Genomic DNA, 21,603 nt, shown 5'->3' with positions numbered 1-21,603 from the left:
TCTCTATTTTTCTCGCTATGTATATCGATAGGAAATAGGCGATCCGTACGCAGCGAAACATTCCGCAGACATTAGACTAGATAATACCGGGTGAAATCGCGAGCGATAGGTATAGGAGCAGAGAAAGTGAAGGAGGAGAAGCAGACAAACACGGTAAGTAATGTATTAATGTATCGTAATAATTCGGACCATATGGTAATTCGGGTACGTTTCTTTCAATCTTTTTTTTTTTCCTTTTCCTTTTATTTGGTTATTGTGGTTGTCCAATAAAAGAAGTTCACTACCGCACTTTCGTTCTCTCCCGCGAGGGGTTGCCAAGTTGTCCCGCACGAGTGCGCGGGTATTTCGATCAGTATGAGCGCACACAGGTGCATTGCTTTGTGACGTGGTATTTTATACCCGTCACAAGGAGCCTCCTCGGGAGACCGGACGGGTCATAGGTCGCAGTCAAATACCGTCTAGAGAGAGAACGAAGCGCGTATAATATCGTAAGAACAAATTCTGCCGCTATACTATTTCATATGTACCGCCGGAGAATGACGTCACGGTCAACGAAGGAGCGACGTACGTCGAGGGAAAACGCCACTGCTCTGCCGCTACCCCGCTCGGATCCTCCGATAGACGAAGAGAGGCAGCGGAGTAAGAGGAGAGAACCCAGCGCGATACCGACGTACGCCGAAGGAAAGTGCCGATTCCCTGCCGCTTCCCCGCTCCGGCCCTACGATAGAAGAAGAGAGGCTGCGGAGACGGAAGAAGCCCTGCCGAAGAAGACTTCGACAGAATTCGGAAACTCCGGCAGAGGGTGGGGGTAGGCTACGAGGTGTCCTAATACCGGCGCAAGGGCTCGCGGATTCTTATTCTGTATCCGGCATCTGCCTGAGTTTTCCGCATAAATAGTAGTAGCGTTCCGTAAGAAAGAAAAAAACCAGTTATCGCCTTTCGAGCTGCCACCACGTGTTTGGGACACCTTGGTAAGCCCCCTCAATTACCGCTATATCTTTGTAAAGAGCGCGAAATCGAGATCGTCATATCGTGGGTTGTAGACCACCTGGCTTGCCATTCACGGGCAGGTTCTGCAAAGTGTGACCGGAGTGGCTTTGTATCGTAGGGAAATTAGCTTAAGTTAGAAGGGTAAAGAAACCCGGGGGCCCCTGTCCGGGACGGTCGCGGATCCCGACGTCCGGACTTTTTCGTGTCGTCGAGAGATCGCTTCTCGATCTCTCGAATCGCCACTCGGCCGGATCACCGAACCTGTACCGGGTAATGGTACAGCGTAAGCTACAATTAAAGTATCGTCTCGAGTAGGCCTTTGCCAATATTGTACCCTCCCACGTCTCGATTTCGCGAACTCTTGGTACGGGATTAGAACGTAAAGTGCATGTTGTCGTACCGGACATTTCGTGTTTGTCGCGCAACTTCTCGCTTTCTCTCTCTAGACGGTCGTCGATACAGAATCGTTCCGCGTGTAGAATTAAATCGCGTCTCGTATAAAACTAAGTGCGTTAGATTCCGTTGCGTTTAGTATAATTGCGTTTCGTCGCGTCTCGTCGCGTCCCGTCGCGTCCCGTCGCGTCTCGTCGCGTCTCGTCGCGTTTCGCCGCGTTGCGTTCCGTTAAAATCATTGCGTCGCGTTTGGTTAAGTATTTGCGTTGCGTTTCCGTTAAATTAGTTGCGTCGCGTACCGTTCCGGGAATCGAGGAAATATCAAAGATTGTATTCCGCTTAGGAACTTGCATATTTCGCTTCCGTGGTTAAAATCTCGCGGAGATCGTATCTCGGCCTTCCGCCGAGAACGTTACGGTTAAATCAAATTCCGATACTGGATCACACTGTACGCCTAGGTTACTTAGATATTAAATAAAACACCGCTGTTAACAAATACCGCTAACTTGAGATTTCTCGCGAATTATCCCGAATCACGTACTCTCGTCCTCCTCCGCGTCTAGCTCCTTTACCCTTAAAGAATCCCGCCACTCTACCATTGCGTTCGGATACTGAGCTACCGAGCCGTTCCGCCGCCGTTTTTCCGAGATCGACATAAACGATTTCCCCATCTTCCCGCTATAGAGTCTCGTTTCGCGTCTAAGTTCTTTATCGCGACGCTGAGAAGCGTCTGGCGCCCAATTATCAAATAAAATAAAGCGATATCGAACGGGTTCGGATCGGGCGCCGAAGTGCTACGCGCTCGCGAATCCGCGGAGGCGCCGCGGCGGTCATCGTCGCGGGCACGGTCAAGAGGGGCCGATCGAGAATTCGCGAGCGAAGCGGGGTCGCGGGCCGTTACCGAGCTAGCCGCGAAATACCGTGTAGCAACTGTAATAAGAACACTTAATATTTAACTGTATCCAAACGATATACAACTTATATCACTACCCAGGTTTTACCTGAATCAACACAAATTGTCGGTCTTACTGATAGTTATAACATAGGAATATTACGCATGTATTGCGTTAGAGCGAGTGTGATTATGGCGCAGCATAGACTAAGTTTCCATCGAGGGTTCAAATCGGGTTAGAGTCGGGTTAGAGTTCAGTTGCCTTGCCTATTTCCAGCAGATTAGAGTTACGTTGGAGTTGGAGTTGGGTTGAACATTAACAACTGCACAAAATCAACTATCATATTGTGACATATTGTGACATATTGTGTAAAGGTTATATTATTAAAATGGATCGGAGAGCAATATTAATTTTACAATATCAGCATAACATACAGAAATTATTTTTGAGATTACAAGATCACCGACTAAAAGCTGCACAAAGATTACGGCATGTAATATTTACAATTATAAATACATATTTACTTGCGCTTCAAGAAATAATTGCAATGCAAAGTTTAAGACGATCTCCACGAATGTGGATGAAAGTTAGAAGTTGTGACTTTTGGAAAAGAATAGTACTGAGAGAATATTTAGACGAAGACTGGCTCGAAACATTTAGAATGAAAAAAATTGTATTTGATTACATATGTGATAAATTACAAAACAGATTACAACCTGCAACACCATTCTTGGCAGGTAGAGAGCCAATTTGTGTACAAAAAGTAGTTGCAGTAACCATATTTTATCTTGCAAGCTGCTGTGAATACCGAATAATTGGTAACTTATTTGGAATTCACAAGACATCAGTGTGGAGATGCATCCACAAAGTCGTCAAAGCAATAAATGATATACTACAGCCATTGTGGATCAAAATGCCTAATGAGTTTGAATGTATAATGCCTACTCAAATATATGAGGAACGTACACATATTCCACAACTCATTGGAGCTATCGATGGAACACATATTCCTGTGTTACCACCTGCAGATGGATATAGAGATTATATTAATAGAAAGGGGTGGCCATCAATAATATTGCAAGGCTTAGTTGATCATACACTAAGGTACATGTAATAAGATATGCATATAAAATCTATAATGATATATTTTACGTGTTTAGATAGAATGTTTTGAATAATTAAAGTTTCAGATTCAGAAATATTAATTGCCATGCACCTGGATCAGCCCACGATGCAGCAGTTTTCAAAGAATCAAATTTGTTTCATTACTATAAACATTTAATACCACAGGTGAAATACAAATGTTATTATTATTGAAATTAAATAATTGAATGTTTACTTACAATAACAGACAAAAAGAATTAGACCTAGATAATTCCATTACTGAGTTAAATTAATAATATTGTAGTAGAATCCAAAAATTATTGTCAGCACTATATTAATAGTATAGAAAAAATATTACAGAATATTTAAATTAAAAACTTAAAGTATTAATATAAATTTATAATTATATAATATATCTTATATAATTATTTTCAGAAAACAGTTACATTAAATGATGTTGAAATACCTTTTATGATAATGGGAGACCCAGCACATCCTCTGCTTCCATGGCTGCTGAAAGCGTATACCAAATGTAAACGTCTAACGCCGGAAGAAGTATCATTCAATGTTTATTTAAGTACTGGGCGTGTGGACATAGAAATAGCATTTGGACGCTTAAAAGCTCGGTGGCGTCGTATTTTAAAGAGGATTGATGTCCACTATACTTTTGCACCCTAAGTCATAGCCGCTTGCTGTGTGCTTCATAATATTGTGGAATTTCATAAGCAAGAATTCAGATATACATGGAAGAAAGAGATTGATGAAACTGATGTATTTTATCCACAACCACAAGGAACAGGATCACGTGAATATGATAATTTGGATGCATCAAGCATTAGAAACGTACTCACGAATCATTTATCTCAATCTCCCTTACGAAGATCATTTTGTTCATTACAGAACTAGTTCTCTGTAGAATTTCATTCAAGAGGGACATGACTTTCTTTACATATCAATAGGAATTATTAATAGGAATATAGTAAATGGTAGTACCTGACCTACAATAATCATAACGAATAAATATTAGAATAATAAGTATGCGTAAAAGACTTTCTTATTTATTGTACTTATTTTACAATATACTGATTGTAATACTAATAGTTCTTATAAAAAAAGAACAACTTACAGCATGAAAGACTGATAAAATAAAGAATATTGGGTCATTCCACGCCAAATCGATCACTTTTGGAAGTCACCATCTCCGATTTTGCTCTAATCGAAATATGTTGTAGTCCATGTGAAATTAGAGGGGATTTAAGTCATCATTTTGCCGGTTTTGAATTTGTTAATGAATGACAAGCTGTCAGAGTTTGCAATTTTTGCCCATTTTGACGAAAATGGGGTCCACTTGGGAATTTTTTTCTCAGAAACCACTGAACCGATTTAGCTAAATTTTTTTTTGTTTTATTCGTGAAGGTTTGAGCTATTTGAAAATATTTTTTTTAAAGTTGTCAATTTGTTATAAAATGTTGAAAAATTTAAACAAATTCTTTCTTTGCGTTTTTCTCAATGAGGGGCGTAAAGGGTTAAAATTTAAAAAAAATATGGTCATATTCTTTGAAGCTTCCCCTTTAAAATGAGCCTTTCAGAATGATGGAGCCTCGAAAATTGACGTCTCTACAAGCTGGAAAAGGACGCGGGGTACCCCGATTTCAGGTAGGTGAGTCGCGCGTTCCACTATTATGACCGGTTATTTTATATCGCTGATCCCAAAACAGTACGGGAAGACCTCATATACGACTTAATGACTCTGTTCGTACCTTGAAAAGTATATTAGCTACCACTCTTGGCCAATGACACATTTTTTATTCTTTTATAAATATTTGTTGTTACATTAAAGGCGTCATTGCTCGATGGAAACCGCGAGAAGGTGGTGGTTTTCTTCCATCGGGAAGGGATTTGGGAGGGTTGTAGTGGAAAGTCTGGAGAGGATCATTGTGTAGGGTAAACTCAGGAATGGTGAAAAAAAATACAATGATAACTATTTCATTATACAAGAACACAGAGCCATCATTATCGCACGAACATGTCTTACATAATATTTCTCTGTTGGATAATAGTATAAAGCTATGAAAACTTCTAGTGCCTGTTATTGATAATGCTGTTGCAAAGCGAGCTTGTAAGCAGTCAGCATGTTGAATTTGTTCGTTTTCTGTTACATAATTAAACGCTATGTTTGCAAATGATGATTCTGCCCATTCGAATAAATCTTTAGGTGTAAGAATTTGGTTTTCTAATGGCCTCTGTAAGCTGGTGCGCATTGCAAGTCTTTTAATACTGCCTCCAATTCCATCACATGGTCCCTTACCATGGGCTGTTGCAAAAAAATGCCATTCTGCAGATACACCAAAATCGTTGAAATGGTGCGCTAAATTAATGAAATTCTTTTTGTTTTTGTACTGCGCAGCTGCCCCGTCAGAAAAATAAATAATCTTTTTAATATTTTCGGGATATATATGTTTGAGATAATCTATTAACTTCTTTTGGAAAATATGTACGGCAGCTGCATTATGCTCTAAACTTTCAGAAAGTATCGCAAAATTGTGGTTATTATCTTTCGTGTATATAACAAACGGATGGAGTGTTACTTGTTTATTATTCCAGTGGTAATTCTGTATTTCGTCTTGAATGACGAAACTATAATTTTCGGAGAAATCACCTATGATAAGAAATTCTCCCTGATTTAACGATGCTTTTGTTTTTTCTAAATACAGACTCTGTGCTCTAGCAATATAATCGTGTGTCTGCAAAATGGGAATTTTTTCTGCAAGACGATCTATGAAGTCATCAGCAGAACATGTAAGGGTGTCCAAGGAAGATCTGTCGGTGTTGGTCCAAATTTTAAAAGTTATTTCAATAATATAATTATCGTCAAAAAAATTTTCAAATTCGGAACGGATATTACTAAACCCGGGACAAGAATTACATTTTCGTAAATGGCACGATGGAGTCGGTAACTCACACATTATAGATTTCAAAATCAACTTATAATCGGTTAAAACAACGTTTGAATTTATGGACCGTGCAGCTAGTGCCGTTTTAACAGCAATTAACATTAATTTTACATTTTGGTGTATTACGCACACACAAACAGAATGTGTTCCACTGGCACCAGCTAAAACACATTCCTTTGGTCGCAAATTTGCAAATGAACTAAATCCTACTTTATATGTTGAATATTTCTCCTTAAAAAATGTATAAATTTCTCTGAGATTGCCTAAAACTAATCTTTGTTGTAAATGTTCCCTACGTCCGTTTAGTTTTACTGAAATAACATCTTTTCTTCCCGGCATAACTCTACTTGCATCGTCACTACGATAAAAATTTTCTACTAACGACTTCACATTTTCTGATAATGAACGACCATGCTTTGGATTTGGAGTCACCATTATTCCTTGACTGACTTGCAATTGCTTTGCTTGTCGTGCCATGTGATAAGTTACTTTAAATTCAAAAGAAATTCTACGTATACTCCACGATTTAGGTAAAGTTGTCAAAATGCGAATTTTTTCACTATCGCTAGATTCTGAATTAAATTTAATTTTTAACTGTTCAATTACTTCTGCATTATCTGCGATATTAAAGGAATTACTTTCACTTACTAAATGCGACTTTAATCTATTAGAAATACGATCTATCTTGTCTGAAATGCGTCTACTTGATTTTAAGGTCTTATACGTAACGGGAGAATCACCTAATGAGGATGTTAAAATATTTGTGGAACTTACAAGAACTTCCTGGTCCATCGGCATGGAAACATTCGAGCTATCGCTACTATTGCGAATTTCTCCTTGCGATAATCCGGATAGCCCTGGTTCAGCTAACGAAATTTCCGTTTGTGTTCTTCTATGTTTATATATTTTACAGCGGCAAGTATTACAAATTAGCCCTTCCCTGGGAAGAGCTGGAAATGCTTGCCGCATCCCTACGGTAATGTTACGAAGCCCTTTAGTGAAGCTTTGATGCCCTGTTCGTTTAAACGGATTGCAACACCTTCGATTCACCATTTTAAACAATTCACGCACTCTTTAGGTCTTAAAACCGTACGGTACGAAAATGCCACGGTAACTGAACATTTGGCATAAAGATATCTGAATATATAGGAAATTCCACCATACCTCTTATTTATTGTTCAGATTGTATCGAGTCGGCAGAAGAAGGAAAGTGACAAAAAAATAGAAGACACCTAGAACGAATATCTACTCTCAATGGCATTAAAAATTGTAAAGAAGGTACCTTACCAATGGCCTTTTGTTGCTATATAATAAACAGATTATCCGTTTCTTGCAACGCATAAAAATGTCTGACATACTTCTTAGCATCCGACAGCTTTTACAAGCTTATTGTTTTAAAACCCATAACGAAATAAAAAGAACATACTCATAGTACTTTAGGGTCAAATCTAACATAACTAAAAATGTGTCATTGGCCAAGAGTGGTAGCTAATATACTTTTCAAGGTACGAACAGAGTCATTAAGTCGTATATGAGGTCTTCCCGTACTGTTTTGGGATCAGCGATATAAAATAACCGGTCATAATAGTGGAACGCGCGACTCACCTACCTGAAATCGGGGTATCCCGCGTCCTTTTCCAGCTTGTAGAGACGTCAATTTTCGAGGCTCCATCATTCTGAAGGGCTCATTTTAAAGGGGAAGCTTCAAAGAATATGACCAAATTTTTTTTAAATTTGAACCCTTTACGCCCCTCATTGAGAAAAACGCAAAGAAAGAATTTGTTTAAATTTTTCAACATTTTATAACAAATTGACAACTTTAAAAAAAATATTTTCAAATAGCCCAAACCTTCACGAATAAAACAAAAAAAAATTTAGCTAAATCGGTTCAGTGGTTTCTGAGAAAAAAATTCCCAAGTGGACCCCATTTTCGTCAAAATGGGCAAAAATTGCAAACTTTGACAGCTTGTCATTCATTAACAAATTCGAAACCGGCAAAATGATGACTTAAACCCCCTCTAATTTCACATGGACTACAACATATTTCGATTAGAGCAAAATCGGAGATGGTGACTTCCAAAAGTGATCGATTTGGCGTGGAATGACCCAGAGATCTTTTTAACATTTACGGAGAGAATACTGTATGTGCGTTGCATAAAAGTTATTTAATTATCTCCAACAGTAACTGAAATCGATTTTTATTTGTTGCTACGGTATATCTATCGTTAGAAATTAAAATTATGTCTGTGGAACTTACCAATACTACAGTAAAATTAAATACGGAATTCATCAATATACCCGCCGCTGTTGGATATTACCGTTTCCACTAATTTCGGCATTCTGTTTATGAGTTTTTGCATTTGTTTCCGTGGTAAGTTTTACCCATTCTTGTTGTAAACACTTCCACAAGTTCTTTTGTGACTTTGGACACTTTTCGCGCACTTTTCTATCTAGCTCATCCCACAATTTCTCTATGGGGTTGAGGTCTGGAGATTGTGGTGGCCACTGCATTATCTTTAATAGATTGTCTTTCTCTAATGCTTCTAGATAGTTTTTGCATATCTTCGTGGTGTGAAATGAGTGAACTACAAATATAACCTTGATCCGCGCGTTCGAGGGGCCCTACGCTTTATCGATACATCGCTTTCTATATCGATTTCAGTACACTCACGTTACAGTGACGAATATCAACATTTAGTTCTCCGAAGAACGGCCTAATTAGATAGCATGTTTTTAAATTCCTGTATTTTCAGCGCAGTTTGAAGTGTTAGGCGGCATATTCACGGAACCTATTTCCATAAAGTTTATTTCATGTGAGGGGTAACACCACTCTAGGATTTTCAAAAAGATGATTTTTTTTTTGGCTAGAACGATACTTTAGATTTATAGTAGATAACGTTTAGATTATAAGTTTGAATTATAAGTTTGATTTATAGTAGAAAACAAATTTTAAATGGTTCAATTATCAATTTTGCCGCAGCGCCTCAGAGCGCGCACTGAGTACTCGCGCGGTACACTGCAATTCATCGCTTTCATATTATTATTATCATTTAAAATAATAAGTTTACTTGTTACCTACAAACCAAACAGAAGCACCCAGAAAGCTGGAGAAGATAGCAAACACTGATCAGGATAGCTAAATGTATGATACACGCATTGCAGATTAGCGGTGAATAGAGAATTTGAGGATTAAAATGTTCATAAAACTTCAAACGCGTTTTTCTCGAAACCAGTTTCTTCATACTGGGAGGACGGATTTCTCGGTGACTATTGCATGGATCGAATTGAAATTTTTACATTAGCTGCACAACAATATTGTCTTTGGAAGTATGTAGCCGTTTTTTGATTGAATGTAAACTTTTTTTTTATAAACAATTTAGTGCTCATTTTTCATGCAAAAAATTGATTCATTCCTTAAAAACGCATAACTTCCACAAAAATTGATTAATCAAAAAACCCCTACGTACTTCCAAAGCCAATTGTATATAGATTATAAATTCTTTTGATTTTTTATCCCACGACTCGTACATAACGAGAAATCCGTCCTCCCGTGGCGGTGTTTTTCCAAAATGTGTTTCCGACGATGGGCTCTGTCGCCACCATTTTGTACGAAAATGACAATAAAAAAATATTTTTTTGAAGTTCAATATGTGTTAAATAAACCCTCTGAAAAGAAATTCTTTTCCATTTGTCGTTCTTCCAAAATAAATTGTCAAAGTTAGGTCTCTTTTTCGGGTTCTAGAGTGGTGTTACCCCTTAAGACTACTATTAGCGTTATCAGTTCAAAAGGACAATCAAGCAATAAAATTTGATATTAAAACGGTATTTCTGTATGGACATTTAGAGGAAGAAATTTATATAAAACTATCAGAAGGATACGAAGACAGATAAAATTTGTAAGCTACAATAAGCATTGTATGGTCTTAAACAAGCACCGGTAAATTGGAATCAAAGATTTAAAAATATCTTAAAACAGGATGGTCTTGAACCAATTCCTTCAGAACAATGTATTTTTCGATCTAAGAATGGATTCACAATATTAGCTATTTACGTAGATGATGGTATATTAATAAGTAGCGATACGCAAATGGTAAAGTATAACACGTCACTCAATAAGTCCCCGGTCTGACACATATATAGCGCCTCTGGTGACAGACCCACGTTATTTTCGAATAATACTAACTTTCAAACAGTACGTGTAAAAATTTCATGGTATTCTGACCGATAGTATAGAAGTTACAGTCATTTTAGTACCCGCACTTTCGTAATTTTGAAGACAATGGATAGAAAGGAATTTCGTGTGTTGATTAAACACTGTTTTTTAATCGGAAAAAATACTGTTGAAGCCATAAAGTGACTTGATAAGCATTATAGGGACTCTGTACCAGGAAAATCAACTATCATTGATTGGTATGTTGAATTTAAATGCGGTCGTACAAGCACCGATGGTGCTGAACGCTCTGATTGCTCAAAATCAGCAGTTGTTCCGGAAAACATGAAAAATGTCCACAAAATAGATTTAAAAGATCGTAAACTTAAGTTGCGTGAGATAGCTGATGCCTTGAAGATATCAGAAGGTACTGCCTTCACAATTTTGCATGAAAATTTGGGCATGTGCAAATTGCTTCCAAAGTGGGTGCCGCGTTTGCTGTTTCACGAAGGCAATGCGCCGTGTCACAAGTCGATGAACACGATGGTTCAATTGAACGAATTACGTTTTGAATTATTTCCCCACACACCATACTCCCCAGATTTAGACCCCAGCGACTACTGGCTCTTTGCAGATATGAAAAAAATGCTCCACGGAAAGAAATTTGACTCAAATGAAGAAGTGATTGCGGAAACTGAGGCTTATTTTGGGGGCAAAGACAAATCGTTTTATATAAAGGGAATTGAAAAGTTAGAGGAGCGTTGGAATCAATGTATCACACTGGAAGGAAAGTATATTGATGATTAAAGTGGAATTTCTAAAAAAAATTTGTTTTTCTTAGTTAGACCGGAGACTTATTGAGTGATGCGTTATACTACAACAATTAAGTAACGAATTTAAGGTAAAAATCTATAATACATTTGAAGATTTCCTAGGAATTAATATTAAAAGAGATACTAATAAGGTAGAATTAAGACAAACAAAATATATTAAACAAGTATTAGGAAATTTTAATATGGAAAATTCCAAAGCAGTAGTAACTCCAATGATAAATCAAGAATTAAGTACAAATGTAGTAAAATTAGATAAGAAATTTCCCTATAGAGAAGTAGCAGGTAGCCTGCAGTATATAGCGAACAAAACGCGTCCTGATATATCTTTTGCCGTAAATTATGTTAGCAGGTTTGTAGAAAGTCCTTCAGATCGGGATGTTACTAATATAAAACGTATTTTAAGGTACTTGCAGGGCACTAAAGATTTAGGAGTTAATTATTCCTGGATAAACGATGGAAGAGATGACGAACTCATTGGATACTGTGATTCAGATTTTGCCGGAGACATGAACACTCGCAAGAGCGCTACGGGTTATGCTATTATGTATGGTAAAGGCGCAATCAGTTGGTGTTCGCGTAAACAATCCATAGTATCCTTGTCAACGACTGAGGCCGAATTCGTAGCAGCAGCGGAATGTTGCAGAGAACTGCTCTATTTAAAAGCCGTTTTAGAAACTTTAATAAATAAGAAGGTAAAAGCTAAACTATTAATTGATAATCAAAGTGCGATGAGTCTAATTAAAAATGGAATTGTAAACCGAAGAAGCAAACACATAGATGTGAGATATCATTTTATAAGTGAAAAATATAATGAAGGACTCTTAGAAATAGAATATTGCCCCACAGAACATCAAGTAGCTGATATTCTTACGAAGCCACTATGTACAGTAAAATTTGAAAAGCTCAGAAACATACTATTAGGTTAATACGCGTATTGAAAAGAATCCTATGGTTAAGAGGAAGTGTTGTAAAGAAACCATAGAATTCTTGTTAATAACAAGTAGCGACATCGCATAGTAATAGATCAAAACCTATGTCATAGAGCACCGTCTAATGTTATGTAGAGTAAGCTAATTAGATCAAATGTATGTATAGAACAATGTACCACGTGCAACATTACTTCTGTTAAATAAATTTATATAAACGTGCTAATTTGTCAAGAGATAAATTAAATACCAAAAATACACTGCGAAAACATAACTTTAACAAGTACGGTTTTAGAAAAGAGAAATCCACGGTCCATGCACTGCTGGACCTGAAGAGCTATGTGACGGAGAAAATAAATAAAAAAGAAAAGGTGGTAGGAATTGCTTTGGACATTAAGAATGCTTTTAACTCATTGAGTTGGAATGCAATTCTAAAAACAATAAAGAGGATGGGGGTCCCGCTATACCTCCAAGCCCTCATTAATCCGTATTTGGATTAGAAAAGAAGTACTCTGGTCCCTACAAAATCACAAGAACCATAGAGAAAAATAATGTAGAATTGCAAGTCGGTGGGAGAAGCAAAAGACGAATTGTTTATAAGAATCGCATTAAGAGGGCCCACCTACCAATGAAGGGATCGAGAATCGATAGAAAGATGAGCGCGCGCACAAACAAGAGTGGAATAATTTAAATTTACCGCGCTTCGTAATTTTGCAATCGTGAATTTTATAATACATTAAAACTGGCATCTAAGGGTGTGGCAAAATTACGGAAACGAAGCAATCGAAAACGTGGCGTCACGAAGAGTAGTCGTACGAGCAAGCATTTTGTTAAGAAGAATTTTTTTCAACAATCCAAGAAAAATGGATGAAAATCGTAGGAGTCAGAATATATTAAACGCCATGTGCGTCAAAGACAAAGAATTGGCGTTTAATTGCAAGTTCAGTCAAGAACTAGGACGTGTGTGCCTAAGTTGTATTGTGTCGGCACATCCCGAAGCCAAGGAACAATGGTGGAACTCAGGCAAGTGTCAAGCTTCCATTATTACTTTAACAAAATTAATACAATCTAATATAATATATTTATGTGTATGTACATATAGGCACCCACCATTTCATTAAACAGGAGGCTGTCCTAAAGAAGATCAAATGCATGAGGTGCAAGATTCAGCTTGCAGAGATGAAACCTGCCATTGCTTGCACCACATGTTACAGAAAAATTTTCAGTATGAAGAATGACGATGAAGAAGCATTCAATGCCGGTGTCCTGATGAACGCCGAGGATTTATACCCCATAGTGGAGCTAAAAAACTTAACATTACAAGATAAAAAACTACGTTATAAGGAATAATTAATTTGTTTTTTTTTTATTATAAGGAAGAGAAAGTTTTGTTTAAAGAAGTTTTATTAATATTTTGTTTTCTAATTGAATAAATTTTATTTGTTTATTTTTGATAAATAGTGGTATATAAATTATTGTTACCCGTACCATTAAAATTAATAAAACAGAAAAGAAAAGAAACATATAATATACATACAGGGTGTTCGGCTACTGGTGGGCATAATTTTAGGGGGTGGTAGCTGGAGTGATTCTGAACAACTTTTTCCTTTACCAAAATGCTGGTTAAAGCTTAGTTTTTGAATTATTAATGGAAAACTCTGACCAATGAGAGCGCGTATAGACCGGGCGCGCGACAGCGTGAGCGACAGCGTGAGCGATAGCTTCGAATATGACGGCCGATCGTCGTCGTGAACAAATGTATCGATACAATGCCGGTATAACGTCGGTAAATCGTCGGTATAATAGGAAGCTATTAGGTGAAAGTTAAATCGAATAATGAATAAAAAAATCTGAATTATTGTTGAATTATCATTCATTCATGAATAAGAAATAACAAAATTAGTCTCTACTCACGTAATCAAAATAAATCGAATTTATTTATTGCGATACGATTATTCGTTATCGCAAAGAAATAATAGATAAAATATAGAAAATTATTTTCGTTAGATATTGTAATGATGAAAAAGAACAAATTCTCATTTTTTAAAAATTAAATGACTTTTCCATTTCACAAATAAAAATTTGAATTGAATAATTAACAAACTTAAATTTAACTCACCCGTTGAACGCAAATAATCACGATGAAAATGCATCTCTGTCACTGCGTCGATCCACCCATCTTTACTATTAGTGAAAATAAATCAGCATACAGAAACTCTTAAAAAACTCTCAAGAAACTTCACTGTCACCTATCACTGTCATCTTTCATTATTAGTTTTCATTATCACTTTTCTTTGTCATTTTTCACTAATTTTCACTGTGAGTCCGACACGTAAATAAGGCGAATGAAAACACGTGAACAAATATTCATAAATAATTTAAACTATACTATCTTGAAAGCAAGAACACAGAATTTTTGCTTAAAAATGACGATATATTTTATTTCAACACGTGTCTTTCGACAATAAACGATGACTGTCGATCGACGCCGCAGTCGTTCAACAGATCATCGTTGCATGGCAACCATTCGCGACGTATACCTTGCGATCGAGAACGAAACCGCGACAGTGGCCAGTCTAACAATGTCTTCTAATAAAATATAATATAATTTTGATTCCGCAATTCGGATACCTTATAATGAGAATATAGCGTATCGTTAAACATACATATCTATGAATAATCGTTCACGCGTCTTCATTCGGTCCGTTTACCGGTCGTGCTTATGTTGTGCAATTATTAGAAAGAGACAGTGAAATAAATTGAGAGTTCATTGACCCTGCTAGGACATCAGCTGTTGATGCTCTGATCGGTGGATCTACCCGGTGACACAAATATTTTTTACCGAAGCTAGTTTCTTCATGAATCAATGGGTAAGTTTTATTTAAGTTGTTTTCCTGTATTTTTAAAATTAAATGTACGCAGCAATTGATTTAATTTCACTTCAATGAGATACTGTGTTAGATATTCTATTCCAGTTCTATCCCATTTCATAGGCAAAGTACTCATTCGTTTTGAAACGTGAATTTATTCGTTTGCTTCTTTAGAATAGTTGACAAAATTAATTTTCGTGAATTTATTCTTTTTCCTTTTCGAAGGCATAAAATAAATACAATATACTTGGTCTGGATAAACAACAATTAATTGGTTTATTTCCCATTCATGAATTACGAAGAACTTAATATTATTCTTAACTTCTTAATTTATCATTCGATTTAACTTTCACATAATAGCTTCCTGTTATACCGACGATTTACCGACGTTATACCGACGGTATCGATACGTTTGTTCATGACGAAGATCGGCCGGATCACGATAAAGAATGGCAGGAAGTAAGAGAAAGAACTTCGATAATAAATGAGTATTCGGAAGAAGAAGAATTTTTATTTGAAAACACTAACTTTAATGATCCTGTTGCTTTATACAAACTATTTTTGACGGACGACATATGAGAAAATATAGTTGAAGAAACAAATAGATATGCTGCACAATGCATAAGTAATTCTTTAACTAGCAGTAGAATGCACCAACAGGCCTGGAAGTCTGTTACAAGAGAGAAAATTAATATTTTTATTGGCATATTGCTTATTATGGGAATAGTCCGACTACCAGAGATCAGATTATATTGGTCTAACAATGACATGTATGTGAACGCACGCATAATAAATGAAATGAAACGTGTTCGTTTTTTACCCATACTTAAGACTTCACATTTTCCGGACAATAGTACAGCCAGAACTGAAGTTCAATTACACAAAATTCGGAACATTTTTAAAGCAATTGTAGACACTTTCAAAAGTGCTATTCAACTTGGCAAAATTATTGTAATCGACGAAAGTACGTGTTCGGTAAATGTTCGGTAATCGGTGAAAAGGACTCGGGAACTCGGGGGGTTTTCAATAACCCGGTCAAATAAATTTTACACAGTTTATTTAACACAAGAAAAAAACACAAAACGAAATTACACACACTACACGCACACGACGACACGACGAAGAAATAATTAGAAAAGTATAATCGAAATGGTAATTCGGTTTCGCGCACCGCGTATTTACTATGCAGGATTATCGCGTCTTGTGTTGACAAAGGTTGGCTTGGTACTCTCTCTCGCGAGGGTCGGGCGATCACTTAAATTCGGGAATCCACGGTAATTGTCGTCATCACGGCCCAATCAACTGTTGCTTATTAGACATGACGACGACGGGAACCAATAAATTTCATACCGGTAACGGGGGGGTTCTCGGTGTCTCTCGATCCTTCGAGAACGCACCGAAAGAGATCTTCCGGTGCGTCCAGGAGGACGAGAGACAGAAGACTTCACGGTTGGGATTTGAATTCAGGGATCGCCCTCTCCTACTTGCCAAGATACGGAACAGTATGGTTCCATGGAGAGGACGTTATACTTTTCGCCAATACATCCTAGGCAAAAGACATAAGTATGGTATAAAATTACATAAACTGTGTCTTCCTGGAGGCTACACTTATAATATGGATATTTATGCCGGCAAAAATGCAACAGCAATTACGAAAACTTATTCACATGATGTTGTAATGAAATTAATGAGTGAATTATTATTTGAGGGCCGCATACTATGTACAGATAACTATTACACCCTATAACTATGTCCCTTTAGCTGAAAAACTTTTAGAGAAAAATACATTTATTTTTGGATATGAAACGCGTAGCACGACTAGTGCCAAAAGACTTAAATTTCATGCAAAAGCAGTTCCGAAAGGCAGTGGCCCAGGAGATGATTTCTGAGGTAGAAAACGATCCTACCATGATGAAACGCATAATAACTGCCGACGAACATGGGTATATGAATACGATATCGAAACTAACCGACAATCATTCAAGTGGCGCTATGAAAATGAGCCAAGACCGAAAAAAGCTTGAAAGCTTGTCAAAGTCGATCGAAAATTAAAGTTATGAGGGATCGGTTTGTTCGGGGGTCGTCGGGTACAATCGGGCGTATATTGGGCGAGCGGGCGACTCTGACAATTGGCGTTACCATGATTGGACGCGGAAAATTAGCAGTAGAACAAAGGATCGGAGGACATTTGTTTCTTTTTACGCGGGAATCGGGAGAGAATGAGGAAAACGGCGTGGCGTCGCAGGGCAGTCTTGTAACGGTTGAAGTAGTACGTTGTCCGAAAAGTTGTCGCATAATTGCCTGTAATTGATTTTTGTACTTTTGTTGAATTATTAAAATTATTTTATCGTTATTCCCAAAAAACATTAATCCGTCAACCTCGATTATTTCGATCCTACAGTTATGCTAACAGTTTTCTTTGATTATCGTAGCGTTATCCATTATGAGTACGTGCCAGAAGGTCAAATAGTTAACAAAGAGTATTACCTGGCAGGAATCAAGCGATTGAGAGATGCTGTGCGTAGAAAACGACCGGAATTATGGAAAAATAACTCCTGGATTTTGCACCACGATAACGCTCTCTCTCACAAAACACGTATTATGATCGACTATTTGACCAAGCACGCAGTAAATACTATACAGCAAGCCCCATATTCACTAGATATGGCACCCTGCTATTTTTTTTTTATTCTCTAGACTTAAATTACTGCTTCGTGGAAAAAGATTTTCGAACATAGATGAAATAAAAGAGAATGCGACGAAGGAATTGAAAGCCATTCCTTCATCGGACTATGAAAAGTATATGGATGAATGGATTAAGCGTTGGCATATCTGCATCGCTTCAAATGAATGCTATTTTGAAGGCGATAAAATAAATGTATCCAAAAATTAACAAAAAAAAATCTATTTTATTTACCACTTCCCAGAACTTTTTTATCATAGTGTATCGCTGGGAAAATCAACTCGAAAAAGGTGAAACTAGGAGTACAAAATTGAAGGGAATTTCTGAATACGCTACACCCCAATTTCGAGAAGTAATTGAAAAGTCAGTAACAATTCACGATGTTGATATTCGGAGATGGACTTTAAAAGCTTGCGACGATTTTTCGCTTTCCCCTGATTACTTCGCAGCATCATCAAAATGGCTTCACATTTAAAAAAAAAATACAAGATTGTGTCACGAAAAGTTAATAAATTTGTAATGCAAAAGTCTGTGCTTGATCAAGTTAAATTTAAAGAACAGGCCACAAATTTCTTGATGATGTAAACACACTTATTGCAGAAGTAGAGCAATGTAACACATATAATACCGATCAATTTGGATTTAATTTGGAAATGCATACCGGACGAAATCATTTAAAGGAGAATTAAAAATTGAAGCACTGGCCCAATTTTTGAATTCCATGACACACAGCTACACAATTCAACCACTTATTTCTACAAGTGGTTCTTTATCTCCATTATTAATTGTATTGCAAGAAAAAGATGGGATATTCGGCCCGCGAATAAAAACAATTTATTCACTTCTGGAAATGTCCACGTATTGGCCTCTAAATCAGGAAAACTAACATCAGGACTAGTCCAAGAATGGACTATTTCCTGGCATCCACTCGCAATAAAAGTGTTCTATTGTTAGATTCTTGGAGTGGACAGAATTCAAGAATGTTTAACACCTTACCAACATCTGGAAAATCCGTTCACATTAAGATCATTCCTGCTGGTACAACGGGGAAGATACAACCCCAGAATGTCTTTTTCTTTCGTCTTTGGAAAAATTTTATAAGACATTTTTCAAATACAGTCATTTTACATAATTATCCCATAAACTTGTATCACAGAAATAACGTGATTAAGCTGCAATCACTGACATACTATCAGTTTTCATCCCCACTATTTCAAAACCTCATTAAATACTCATGGTACAAAAGTGGGTATATAAAAGAAAAACCGTTGGAATTTGATAACCCCGCTGATTTCTGTTTCAAAAATTGTGAAACATCTTGCGGAATCTGCAACATGTGTACAATAATAAAATGTGCTTGGTGCAAAAAATCTTTGTGCATAATACTGTTGCGACGTGAAATCAGCTCGCGGTTGATACAGTGACGCTTGTCCTTGCAACATGAAATGGTTCGCGATTGAAGCAGTGAAGCTAGTCCTGGCTACGAAATGAAGAGGTTCGCGGAAGTTGTTAGGCGGGATGAGCGGATCGAGTGGCCAGGACTTCCGGTAGCTGGGAGCAACCGCGATGTTTAAATATCAGAACCGCGCGAGACTTTGAAGGATACAGACATCTTAACACTTTGTTAATTTTAATAAGTCGTTTGAGTTCTTGTAATTCTAAGTTTGTGTGTTTTTCATCTGTGATGGCTACTCGCGAGAAAACGCCCCGGCGCAACATTGGTGTCGGAAGTGGGATTCAGACACGGTCTTCAGCCGCCGAGGGAGAGCTTCCTATATCGTTCGAAAGCTTATTTGAAAATCTAAAACGGAGCATCTCTTCGCAATTCCTGGAGCACCAGCGGATGTTCGAGGCTAAATGGGAGCAGGAACGGACGCGGGCTGAGGAGAAGCAGGTTGCAGAGAAGGCTAAATGGCCAAGGAAGCTGCTATGGAAAAGAGAATCGGAACGATGGAAAGCCATTATCAGGTGCTTTCAGAAAAATTTTCCGCTTTAATTGAGAATTCGCGAAATTCTACACGCCGCGATGAGGAACGTGAATCACCTAGAGTAAATACTCGTGTTTCTTCCGGACTCATGGTTCCTCCAGTTTCGCAGCCGTTTCCTCCTCGTGTAGAGAATGACGCAACCCGTCAGGAAATTGATTTAGGATATATTTTGAAACCGTCAGTTTTTGAGTTGGGAGGAATGCCAGTGTTGGGAGAAATATAGAATTCAATTTGAGGCTATTGGTTCCGCAAACAGATGGGATGAATCAAGGAAAGCTTTGGCCTTGGTTTCATCGTTGGAGGGACCGGCGCGAAGCATTTTAACTGCCCTTAACGTTGACAAGCGAAATAATTATAGTGAATTGATTTCGGCCCTAGAGTTCCGTTACGGAACTAAAAATTTTTCGAATTTAAATTATATGATTTTTCAAAATTATAAACAACGGAAAGGACAGACTATTTCTGAGTTAGCCACGGAAATTGAGAGGCTGGCACACAGTGCTTTTACCGAATATCGCGTTGAAACTAGAGATAAGCTTGCAGCCTCTCAGTTTATCTCTGCTTTGGCCAACGAAGAAATGAAGCGACAATTGAGGCTCGGCGGTTTCCTGTCTCTCAGGGCAGCAGTAGTCAGGGCCCTAGAGATCGAGGCCGTCGAAATAGTTGCTAGTACCGAAGATCAAAATGTTCAGAAGTACAAATCCAATTCTTATTTTGAGAGAAACTCGCGTAAGCGAAGAAGCCCCGACTTGGAATCAAATAACAACCAGAAAGTGGAGACCGTGAAGCGACGTCCGGCATATTGGAGCTGTGGGGAGACTGGTCATCTGCAGCGGGATTGTCCGAAACGCGGATCCACTGAAAGAAAGCCGAGGAAGGGAAACGAGAAGAAGTCGACGTAGAGGGGGAACCTTCGACTTCTTTTCCTTCTACCCCCGTCGTGCGGAAGATTGTACCCATGTTGAAGGATACGTAAATGGGAAGAAAGTTAACTTCGTTATTGACACGGGCTCATCAGTGAATTTGAAGAAGTTTGACTCAGATAGTCAAGTGAAGGAAAAATTTCATCTATATTCAGTCTCGGGAGAGAAATTACCGATCCATGGAAAACAACGTTTTCTTGTACGAATTGGAACCCTGGAGACTGAAGAAGACTTTCTGTTAATTGACATGGTTGAAGAATGTATTCTGGGAACGGATTTTCTGCAGAGACATTCCTGTCAGTTGGACTTCCTTTAAAATAAATTTCGAATTCAAGAACATCAAAATATTGACTTGAAGAGGAAGCGTTTTGAAGAAAGGTTACAGCGCTAATAGGAAAAGGAGATTTCCGTTCCCGAATACCTTCAGAATCTCTACGAGCGCTGCACTATTTTCCTGCAGGAAGAACAGAAGGAAAAATTCCGAAGATTATTTGTAGATTATCAAGACGTTTTCACAACATTGATACCGGAGACCATCGGCCTATTAAACAAGCACTGCGACGACTTCTTTTCCATCGTTGCGGTGAAGTTGAAGAGATGCTTGCGAAAATGGAGAAGCAAGGAGTTATCGAAAAGTCCAATAGTCCGTGGTCTTCTCCAATTGTCTCAGTGAAGAAGAAAGATGGAAGCATTCGATTCTGCGTGGACTATTGCCGATTGAATGAAATTACTAAAAAGGATTCCTATCCACTCCCTAGGATTGAGGATACTTTGAATGCTTTAGTTGGTTCAACTTGGTTTTCAACAATTGATTTGCAGAGTGAATACTGGCAAATAGCAATGGACGAAATAGACAAAGAGAAAACTGCGTTTTGTGTTAGAACAGAACTTTGGCA

At 37.7% G+C, this 21,603-nt stretch overlaps 1 protein-coding gene across 6 annotated transcripts in view; it reads right to left on the bottom strand.

The window, feature by feature from the left end:
* Nucleotides 1-21,603, bottom strand: part of LOC105663113 (uncharacterized) — an 84,394-nt gene that overhangs the window by 16,220 nt on the left and 46,571 nt on the right. The window contains exon 2 of one of the 6 annotated variants that reach the window (XM_076539951.1): nucleotides 3,847-3,893. The exons of 4 other annotated variants lie outside the window; for them this stretch is intronic. The gene's annotated coding sequence lies outside the window, so the exon portion shown is untranslated. The remainder of the gene's footprint in view (nucleotides 1-3,846; nucleotides 3,894-21,603) is intronic. One more of the 6 variants, XM_076539970.1, reaches the window with a different exon arrangement.

The sequence above is a fragment of the Megachile rotundata genome, chromosome 2, assembly GCF_050947335.1.
Source record: "Megachile rotundata isolate GNS110a chromosome 2, iyMegRotu1, whole genome shotgun sequence".
NCBI classification, from domain to species: domain Eukaryota; kingdom Metazoa; phylum Arthropoda; class Insecta; order Hymenoptera; family Megachilidae; genus Megachile; species Megachile rotundata.
This window is presented reverse-complemented; position numbering and strand designations above follow the sequence as displayed.